The 11,506-nt window shown below is 33.9% G+C and overlaps 1 pseudogene; it reads right to left on the reverse strand.

Annotated features, from left to right (window-relative positions):
• LOC149203661 (cytochrome P450 CYP72A616-like) overlaps positions 1 to 11,121 on the reverse strand; it is a 38,708-nt pseudogene extending 27,587 nt beyond the window's left edge.
• Between the last annotated feature and the right edge of the window lie 385 nt (positions 11,122 to 11,506).

The following is an 11,506-nucleotide window of genomic DNA, read 5'->3' on the forward strand; positions in this document are numbered from 1 at the left end:
GCTAACAAATGCTCCCTGTACTGATCTCTGTGCTGCTGCAACAACTCCCTACATCTCACACCATTGCACACCTCTGTGCCATCCTGCACTAGTGCAACACTCTCCATGCCTCTTGCATTGTTGCAACCTGCTTGCCTTGCGCTTGCCGTGAACTCGTGCACTATAGTACTCTCTGCCGCTTCATCCGCATCCGTATCTACCGACATCCACCAGTCCTGCTACTCTCTCTTCAGGGCTCCCATAGCAAGGTATAATCCAAGAGGTTGGGTACCTCAAGGATCCTGTCCCTCATTGCCTGTAGTCTTCTTGACTACATCTCAATGTCTCCCCACCTCTTCTTTAGAGGTACATGAGCACTCATAGCACCATCGTCATCCTCCCTGACCTCCTTCTCTACCTTCGCTAACACTGCCTTAGAGTCAGACGCCTCTCCCTTGTTCTTCTTCCTCGGACACTGGTTCACATAATAACCCAGTTCCCCACTGTGGAAGTACTTGACCTTGGAGAAGTCCTTATTCTTCCTCTTCCCCTACTTTCTCGCAGCTACTAGAGCTACATCCTCTTCCTCTTCATTCTTAATCCAGACTCCTTTGCTACTACTTCCTTTCTTGCTCACCCGTCTGATCTCTTCTTGGTGAAGAGTCGCCCACAGTTCTTCCCAATCTCGAAGACTCGCCCCACCCAATATGCTCTGGAAAAATGTCTCCCACTCCTCGAAGACTGCATTTAGTGTGGTCCTCACCATGTACTCTTGATCTGGCATGGCTCTTTTGGAAGTCAGTTGGTCCCGGATCTTCTTCAACTAACCGAGGAAGTGATATTTCTGCTCCCCCTTCTGCATTTGGTATGACCGCAGGTGATTCTCAAGTAACATATTCCTCTGCACAGAAGTATGATGGTACAACGTCTTCAAGGTGTCCCACATTTCGTTTTCTGTATCCTTCTCAGTAATATGTTGGACCACATGATCCTTGATCCCATCAAGGATGATGCATTTCACCTTGGCCATTCCCTCCTCGAAATTTTCATTTTTAGGCGGTTAACCTCAAATCGCCATTGTTCTCAAGGCAAAGGATTTGATGTGATGTCTACCTAGAATGTACAGGATCCTAGCCTTCCAGACCACAAATTTGGATGCCCCATCAAGCCTGTCCTGATCCCTCAACCCATTCATGGCCATATCTCTGCTCTTTTTTCTACTCCTCTAAATCTCTTTACTTCCCTCCGGAATTTCTCTCTTCGCCTCCTACTGTGTCTCTCTACTTCATTTGGAAGTTCTCTCTTTGACTCTTGCTGAGTCTCTCTACTTCCCACCTGGAAGTTCTCTACTAGACTCCCTCTGAGTCATGATTTCCCTTCTATAAATCCTCCTACCAAACGTCAAGTTGGACCTCTCAAATATTCTGTGCACCTGTGACATTGATCCGGATTCCTTTGCTAGAAATCTGCCTCGATAGCAAATCCCTCTACCTTGGTTTTTCCTTATTAGGTATTGTTCTGCCCACAGTACCCCACCAACTTCACTCTCACAAACTGCCCACAACTTCCTATGCCCCAACTATTGAAGGACTGACCCTCTAGGCTCTGCACAATCTTGACACTAGCAAAACAACTTCCTCAGTCAACTGCGTCAACCCTCTTGGTCTCTACGTGAGCCTATTTATGCCCTCCTCAGCCTCTATGCTAGCTTCTCTCTAGCCTGAAATGATGACATAGTCCCTCTGCATCAACCCTTCTTTTGTCGCTTTACGCAAGGAACACTTTTTTTCACTTGGGACAACTAATTATGTTGCAAATTGTCTGCTTAGCTAATGCCTTTAGCTCTCCTGTGATCTGCAACCATGCTTTGATACCATGTTGAAATTTCTACATCTATCCGTTAGAAATTTAATCTATATTCTTCTCGTTTATTTATTCTACTTGTTTAAATTCGAACAAGTTATTTAAAACATAAAAATAACAAAATAAACACAATATAGTCTCAACATCTACAGATCATCATCTAAAAGAAAACAAACGCACAAGTGACACCATTATTTTTGGACAAATTTCTCCGGAAAAACCCAATGTGGGAAAACTGGTGCAACTGTTCTAAGGGTTTATTATTATGCAGTATTTCCTTGATTACAACTAGGTGCCAAACTAGCTCACCTGACAGAGAAAAACAACCGGTAGCAATATCTCTCTATTCAGAAACATGTATTCAGAAAACCTATCCCACGAAACCCTCTCTAGCAACTATGAAGCACTGCGTTAGCCACCTTCTACTCTTCAACAACCCTCTGAGGCACTATGCTCCTCTAGGACCCTTTGCCTAGATAGCGTAGACCCTCTGGCCTCTGTGCTGCCTCTGCTGGTCTCTGCGTGGTCTTCTCTAGCTACTACATCTTGCTTTATGCCTCTACGCTGGTGTCTCAGCACTATCTCTGCCTCTCTGTCTAGTACTCATTGCCCCTTGTTGGTGATCAATGATTCGACTTTGCTTAGCAACCCTGCTCTAGAAAATCAAATGACTGATCACTCCGTCGTTTCTTCCAATTGACCCTCAAGCCTCCTCTTATATTTTTCTCGTTGGTCCTTCAATGATCGAGATTAAATCTCTAATCCACGGATAAGATTAGATTTGGCTTGATCCATGACTCTTGGAACCTTCTAACCCAGTTTTATACTAATACCCATTAATATTTTTTTTTCTTAAGTTTAGACTTAGGAACTCCATTAAAAATATTGATTATTTAATATCTCCCAAACTCGGTACAACCTATGCAAACCATTTTTGTGTCTGGAAGATCTCATGTGCTTTAGCCTCTCCACCAATTTTCATGGCTATATCACATCTGATGCTACTCCAAATCAACGGAGTAATCATCACATGAAATAATAACAAAATCATAAATATTTGATGTCCGTAGGGAATAAGTTGTATGTCACAATATCCGCCTTAGAAGTAAAAGTAAAACTGAAAAATGTCTATCTCAAATCAAAGAAGGATGTGGCACTACACACTAAGATCTGAAACTTGAAAACCATAGTTATCTTGTTGTAATCGTTCATGGTGTATAGATCTAGGAGGCATTTCCCTCCAGGCCTTGACATCAATGAGTTTAATGCTCTAATATCAGCATAGTCCAAAATCTCAAGGTTGTGACTTGAGACTTAATGAAATGCAATTTTTTTTTGTTAACAAGTTACTCGAAACCTTATATTTATATACCAGTAGATAATTCTAAATTGTATAGATAAGAATATTCCAAATTTTTACTATCATGGCCTGCTCCAGACCAAACTATTTGTCTCTATTGCTCATTATGCTCTTTGATGTACATATGATGAATTGGTGCATTTGTTCTGTGGATTTCTAATACATAGATTTTTTTGTTTCAAGTGATATATATATATATATATATATATATATATATATATATATATATATATGTCTTCAATGGATAGGTGATTTGCATATTGAGAATATGACAGTGATTGCGTTGAGAGACACTCCAATCTAGTATGGGGAAGATGTTGTAGTGGGGCATTACAACAACAAGGCATTAGATTTAAAATTAAATTAAAAAAAATGTTAGTTCCATATGAGGGAAATATAGTGAAACATTACATCAAATAATAATAATAATAATAAACATAGTGTTAGCTAATTAAATAAATAAATCAACTAAATTCAATTTATTATATTGCAATTTTGATTTTATTAATAAAATTAGAGACAATTACGTAGAAAAGAATTTACATTATGCATATTACAAAAAATAAAAAGATGATGATGATTTACATTAATAACTATCATATTGCAAGATTTCATGTTTAATAATAATCATATAAAAACTTATACTTCTAATCATTTCTCTATATATTTACAAATCATCTATTATCTATATATATATATATAATGCTATGGAATATTATATACCTAGTATATCTATTAGGAGTGTTTTTTTAAGATTTTTAAAAATATTATTAATATAAGGATGTTGAACTTATATGAAATATAGATAATATTATAAAGAATTGATATAGATTTATAGTGTTGAGAGAGATAGAATATGATGCAAACATTTTTTTGAAGTTGCGTTAAAACAAAAAAGATATGAAACAAATATTTAGTTAAGATATTTTATTATAATTTCAAAATTATTATAAATTTGAATTATTTTTTAGTAAAAAATTTAAACTATAAATTATGTCGTCATTTAAATTTCATAGGACAAAGATATATTGTAATTGACCTTTTTTTAATTAAAATTTTTAATTATAGATTCATAACGAAAAAATGTAGTGTAATTTTAGTTATAAAAATTTAAAATTAAAAGTATCTAAAACAACCAAATAAATTAAATGGCATGTGGCTGATAGTTATCACTTCATAATAAGTATCAAAATATATTTTATATTGTTAAAATTAAAAAAATGTAAAAATGAATTAAATTATAATTTTATTTTAAATTCTTATTAATTATAAAAATTAATTTGTAAACTAAACATATATACATAAACAAGATTTTTAAGCATGGAGATTTATTCCACTTTACTATTTAGATTTAGTCTCATTTTATTATGGAAATTCTTAACTCATGCCAAAAAAAACCATAATTTACTTCATATGACATTTTATTAATTAGTCAAATTTTCACTTTTTAATTTGTAAATGTAAATCAAATTTTTTACAATACCAGAAGCCAATACAAATAGCTTATCAATCAATACCGCCTGTCTAGAAAATCATAACTCAATTTATAAAAAGCTTGTTGATATCACATTTTTTAATTAATTAAGTGTGGGAGTGAACTTCTGAGTAAGAAGTCAACTAGATCACAGATTGTCTCCAAAATTCAATGAGTTGGTTCATGCTTCAGGTCGCAATGTATTCAGTCATTTTGTTGATCATGCATATGGGAATTTATGGAAACAAGGATGGCTAGCAAATGAACAAGGATGGAATAGATTTACAAATTCTTTAAGAAGAGTATATATAAAGCTCTCTCACAACAAGGCGAATTAGTGTGGTTCTTTGAATCAAATGGAAGATATAGTCTTAGAGAAAGGTACTTGGTTCTAACAAAATCAAAGTTACTTAATTGGTGTGAACTCTAAAAGAATCGCCATCGTAGATAATTTGGTCAAGAAGCACTTTCATGGTCTTAATAGGTGTTATTATTTTCCATGAATATCTGTTAGGGAGTTAAACTTTTCATTGTTCCTTTATTATTTTGTTGGGTATCTGGATTGCAAGAAATAAAGTCAATTTAATGGTTTCCATATTCTGGTTGATAAGATATTGGGAATTTATGATCTTCTTCCTATGAAGACTGAGATGAATAATGGTAAACAAATCAATTTGGTCAATATAAACAGAGATATCCCATAGAGACAAATCAATTTGGTCAACATAAGCAGAGCTATCCCATGGGATTCCTTTGATGGTGCTTGCCAAGCTGAACCAAATTTATGTGGAAGAGCACAGCTATATTTATCTGAAAATCATTTATTCACCATCAAAATGAGACTTGGAACGGGGACAAATAACTATACTGAATTGAATTGAAGGCACTCAACTTATTGCTGAGATTTATTATAGAAAAATGTGTGGAATAGATTCAAATCTTTAGTAACTCTTTGTTTTTCGTTAATAAAGCTAAACAATTTAACGAATGTTATTCTTTGAGTTTAGTTTCTTTGTTGAATAAAACTATTACATTAAAAGATACTTTTAGTTCTTTCAGCATATTTCATGTTTATAGCAGCTCGCATGAAAGCTTGCCATTGGATCATGGGCGATGGTTGATTGGCTAGAAGCTGAATGAACAAATTTACGATTTTACTATATTATCATCAACCATTCATTGAACCAGTACTGATATGAAGATGAACCTGAAAAATTAAAAATAAGTTTAATTTTTAGAATTATATATCAGAATTTTCTAAAACTGAATGTGTTATGCTCTTCAGAGTCCTTTAGGCAGACTACTTTTTGACAGAGTTCGTAAGTTATTGTTTTCCTTAAAATTTCTGTATTATTATTATTATGTATAGCATGTGCCAGCTTGGAGACAGATCAGTTTAGCCAATCTACTTTACAGAATACATGCTGGGCACAGAATGTGATTTTATAATTAAGTGGGATTTTTTTTTTACATGAAAGCACATATTCACAGAGATTAACAAGAAGATCGGAGGGTTCGCGGCCCCTTTTCATTTATATTCACACAAATAATCATTTATGCATAACAAGCTGCGCTCCGTGTTGTGGGCGAATTGTGAAATTTTGAGCAGGTGCATGGGTATACCGCAGGGGAAAGTACAAAAGAGAACCGTTGCAGCAACATAGCCAATGGGTAATTGCTTTGATTCTTACTCTTTTCAGGCGATTTAGAACCTCGGTATTGGGAGGTGAATTGTTACATAACCTCAGCACTTCGTTTCTGGCCAGATCCTGCCAGTCAGTGTGCATGGCAAGGTGAATGACAGCCCAAGGTAATAAAATAGATGTTGTTTCATGCCCAGCCACGAAGAAAGTCTTGCATTCATCAACCATATCTTGAGATGACATACTCAAATGCTGCTCCACGTCATCACTGTTGGCTGCCATCATCAAGCCAAGAAGATCCTTTCCGTACGGGTTCTCAACTTTCCCCGCCATCGCATTGTTTTTGCGATTTGTGATTATTTGTCTCAGTGATCTCTGAATTTCTTGGTCTAGCCTTCGGCCTTTCAAGTTATTTCTGGTAGGTAAAAACCTAAAACGAAATAGCCCATTGATGAACCTTATGAATATACTCAATCGAACGTGTTTTGCATCGAACAATACTAAACAAGTTCACAAGTCTGAACATAAGTCTTAGTGATTTTGGAAATATGAAGTTAAATAAATAACTTTACTCTATCCTAAAATTCTACATTACAATAAAGATAACCAATCTATGTATCCCCAATCCATTTATGACGTTCACATATGTGAACACACACTCTGATACAGTGTAAACTATTATTATCAAAATATAACAAAACATACATAATGAAATTACGGAAGCTTTCAGCAACGAGAATCGCTTGCTCAGTTTGCATGTTGAAGATGTGTTTTCCATCCATGTAGCTACTATCAAAAGCAGTTCTGGCGATGACATCACCAGTGAGATTCCGGTACTGTTCGAGTACCTGTAGCTCCTGCAGTCTAGAAGAGATTGAGTGGTCCAATTAGTCTAACAGATTCGCTGCGCTGGCCACAATCACTGGCACCATAGAATGGCCGAAGGAAAAAGAGTGATGTTAACGTTAGATTCGCTGCGCTGGCCACAATCACTGGCACCATAGAATGGCCGAAGGAAAAAGAGTGATGTTAACGTTAGATTCCGCTGACAATATTCATGTGCATCCAGCGCCATAACTGACTCATTTTCTGACTCCATGGATATGATTGACGGATTGTTTATCCAAAAATACCAGAGGAGCATTGCTTTTCTACACTATTGAGTGCAACTACCCTAGTTTTATATCATCTTGAAATTGGTCACTTTTTCCACCACTGCTACACATCAATTGCAAACCAAAAATATACAAAAATATTATTACTTTGAGTAGTTACTGATTCGAAACATCATTCTCAAATTAAATAATAATAATTTAATTTTGAAATAATAATTAATTTAAATATTAAAAGATGAGGTTGGATCCGGTAGTAATTACTAATTTGAAACATCATTTTATTATTTAATTTTAAAATTTTAAATAATCTATATATATATATAAAACATATTTATTTTATTTATTTTAATTTCAGTTTATAACTTTTTAAAATTATTAGTCTGAAGATAATAATGAAAATATGTGTAAATATTATGTAAAATATAAACATATCAGAGTGAGAGTAGGAGTAAGAGGAGATATTATGTGAAATATAGTATTTTTACATAACATCTATGATGGAAATGAAGTGAGATACTATGAAAAACATATTGGGTGGGAGGAGATAGTATGCCAAACATAATATGTTTTGCATAATATATAAGGGTGGAGTGAAGGGAGATGCTAGGTAAAACATGTTTTTTGGGGTGAGAGATGTTATGTTTAGAGTGTGGATGGAGATAGAATATGCCAAGCATATTATGTTTCCCATAATATCTACCCTCACCTCCACCCTTAAATAATATACAAAAAGATTTTATGTTATTCACTCCACACCCACCCTATATCCCTGTACTTCTACCCTCATTCTCATATGTTTATTTTTTGCTCAATATCTCTCCTCACCCCATTCTTAAACATTATGCAAAACTTTTGCTGTTTGGCATAACATCTCTCCCCACCAACATGTTTGGCATAATATCTCACCTCATCTCAAATAGATATAATGGAAAACATGATAGGTTTTGCATAATATTAAAGAGTGAAATAAGAAAATATATTAAGTAAAATATAATATATTTTACATAATACATCACCCCATATATATATATATATATATATATATATATATATATATATATATATATAATATATATATATATATATATATATATATATATATATATATATATATATATATATATATATATATATATATATATATATATATTCCAGTGTTAATTTTACTTACATAGATACATACATACACATACTTAACTATTTTCAGTATTAATTTTACTAATACAAAAAATAAAATATAAACTATAAAGTAATTAACTAAATAAAATAAATTAAAAATAAATAAATTTATCTTCACATTTATAATAAAATCAATATTTTTATTATTTTAAAAAATACACATAATGTTAATTAAACCTAGAGGTAACAAAATAAATAATTTTTAAATCCATTATTTTATTAAAATTATTTACATATTTAAAAAATACACTAAAGTTATTATTTTATATAATTTTTTTTAATAAAATAAAATTTTAATTTTTAACTAAATTTATTAATAAAATGGAATTATAATTTTAAACAAAATTTCGAAACAATCCACCACTTACTCCAAAATGATTTGCTGATGGTTTCTTCCAAAAAAGTTTGCTAAGTTAGATTCAAGTGACAAGATTGATCATTCAAATCTAAAAATCTAAAGAAAATTAACCTTGAAAATAAATAATTTGGTAATAAACATTAAATGAGCGAGACTGTATATACCCATCATTAAATTTTAACAAATTAATTATTAAAAAATAAACATATATAACCCCTACTTTAATATCCATTCACAAACTACATATTTGTTGCCGGAAAACCAGTGCGTAAGAAACCCGACCTTCAACACTACTGCATGGAAGGCAGGGCTGATAAGTCTTCTTTGTCGGGCCCATTTTTCTCCTCGGGAATTCGCAAGACCATCGCCGGAGAGTTGCCTCAACTGGGGTGTCGGTTCAGGCTTCTCGTACTGACAAGATTTACAGCAGAGCAGCTTCCTGATGAGCTCTGGCTGGGGAATAACAATTCTTGGTACAGGACCGAACCAGTACACGAAATTGTACAGCAAACATCGTTATAATTAAATTAATCAAACTGAAGTAACTCTGCCAATTGGTTTTGCTTTTCGAAAGGTCATTTTTGACTGAGTGTTGCATTTGTCAGTTAGCAACAAAATCCATAAATATAACTAAACGCACAAGTCTAAGCTTCTTTAAAGCTTAAAATTTTTTTGAAGAAAACTAAGTGCTTTGAAACTTTAAAAAAATTAATAGACCAAACATTCAACAGCTTCTAAATATTCTATAGGCATATAATCCTCTTAGATGGCTTATCTACTAACTAGTTCCTTAGGAAATAAAAGCACAAGAGATAAGTCAGCACAATGCCATTTACAATTCATCCATCTAGTTATATGTTCTTCTTCAGAATACGATACAACTTTCATCGATGTCTCATATGATGGCTATGCCTGATACAATCAACACATGAATTTATCCAACCAATATAATGATTTTAAATGAATTTCCACACTACAGTACCATTCACTCTCTCTTTTTGTGTCCAGATTTGAGACAATTATAATTAATTTTCGTCATAGTTCAATTCCAATTGAATGATATCCAACCTTGATTCTATATGCTTGACAAATATTCTTGATTCATTGGTAACTTTCTGGCTCTGCTCAATGGATAATGTTATTCCTTGCAAACTTCCAAGCCGCAATGGGGCAGTAGGAGAGATGAATGCTCTAGCAATATGGAGGTGACTTTTCAACCTTGAAAGGTTTTTATTCTAATGTAAAAGAAATCCATACACATCAAATTCTCAATATTACTGAATTTAGTCACAAATAAAATAATTTTAGCATTAGAATTCATAAGATGATTTTTTTCACAGCTTGCTTTTTGTAAGATGATTTTCATTATCTTTTTCCTTTGAAATTATTTATTTCTTTTTATAATTATTGTTTTGAATCTTCATTATTTTGTTTTTATTTTCTTATTTTCTTCTAACTTCCTTTAATTATTATTTTCATACTATTTTTAGTTTTACTATTGTCCTCTAACTTCTTTTTTTTAATTATTTTCCTCTAACTTTCTTTATTTTTTTTATCTCCATTAACTTTCTTGATTTTATTATTTATTTTAACTTCAACCTTAAGTATAAGGACCTGTGGTCCGGGTCACCTTCACTATCCGAAGGACGGGCGAGGAGCTCGTGCAAATTGTGAAGTGAACGAGCCAAGGGCGAGTTTATACGATGTTGGGCGAGTTGAGAGGGCGGTCCCACAAGTTGGGCGAGCCGACCCTCCACTTGGGCGAAGGCAACATGTTGAACAAGTCGGCTTGGGCATTGGGCGTGGGTCGACTGGGTGACATAACCCACCACTCACTTGTATATATTATTGGAGCGTTTGAGGAGACAAGCCATCATCATTCAGCCAACAGGAGTTCGATTGAGGAATTCTGTGGTGTGTGGATGAGCTCGCACGACGAGCAGAACTTGGGTGAAAAACTTGTGTAGAAAGTCAGGTGAGAAACTCGGGTAAGGAACTTGGGCGAAAAACTCGTGCAGAAAAGTCGAGTGAGAAACTTGGGCGAAAAACTCGTGCAGAAAACTTGGACGAGGTCCTTCAGGCAAAACTCGGGCAAGGTCGTCGAGCAAGAAACTCACGTGAGGTCGTTCAGGAGAGCTGGGTGAGGTCATTAGGCGACCCGGGTGAAATCGTACGGGTGACCCAAGTGAAGTCGTTGGGCAATCCGGGTGAAGTCATTCGGATGAGCTGGGTGAAGTCGTTCGGGCGAGCCGGGTGAAGTCATGTGGCGACCCGGGTGAAGTCATTCGGGCGGACAATCAATATTATTCTACTTAATATTAAATTCTTACACACTAATCAATTAGTGTTTTACTAATTAGTTTATATTAAATAGTTATGCTAGCCATTAATAATAAGAATAATTCTATAATATAATATTAATATTATTCAATTACTAATAATATAAGTTAACAAGTTTATCATATTCCCTAGATTTTTGTCTCATAAGTGGTTAACTTTTTACTTAAAATAAAAATTAAAATAAGATTCCTTTTA

This window comes from Pinus tabuliformis, chromosome 2_1 (assembly GCF_031772625.1).
Source record: "Pinus tabuliformis cultivar Carrire ecotype Pingquan chromosome 2_1, CPIR1, whole genome shotgun sequence".
NCBI classification, from domain to species: Eukaryota; Viridiplantae; Streptophyta; class Pinopsida; order Pinales; family Pinaceae; genus Pinus; species Pinus tabuliformis.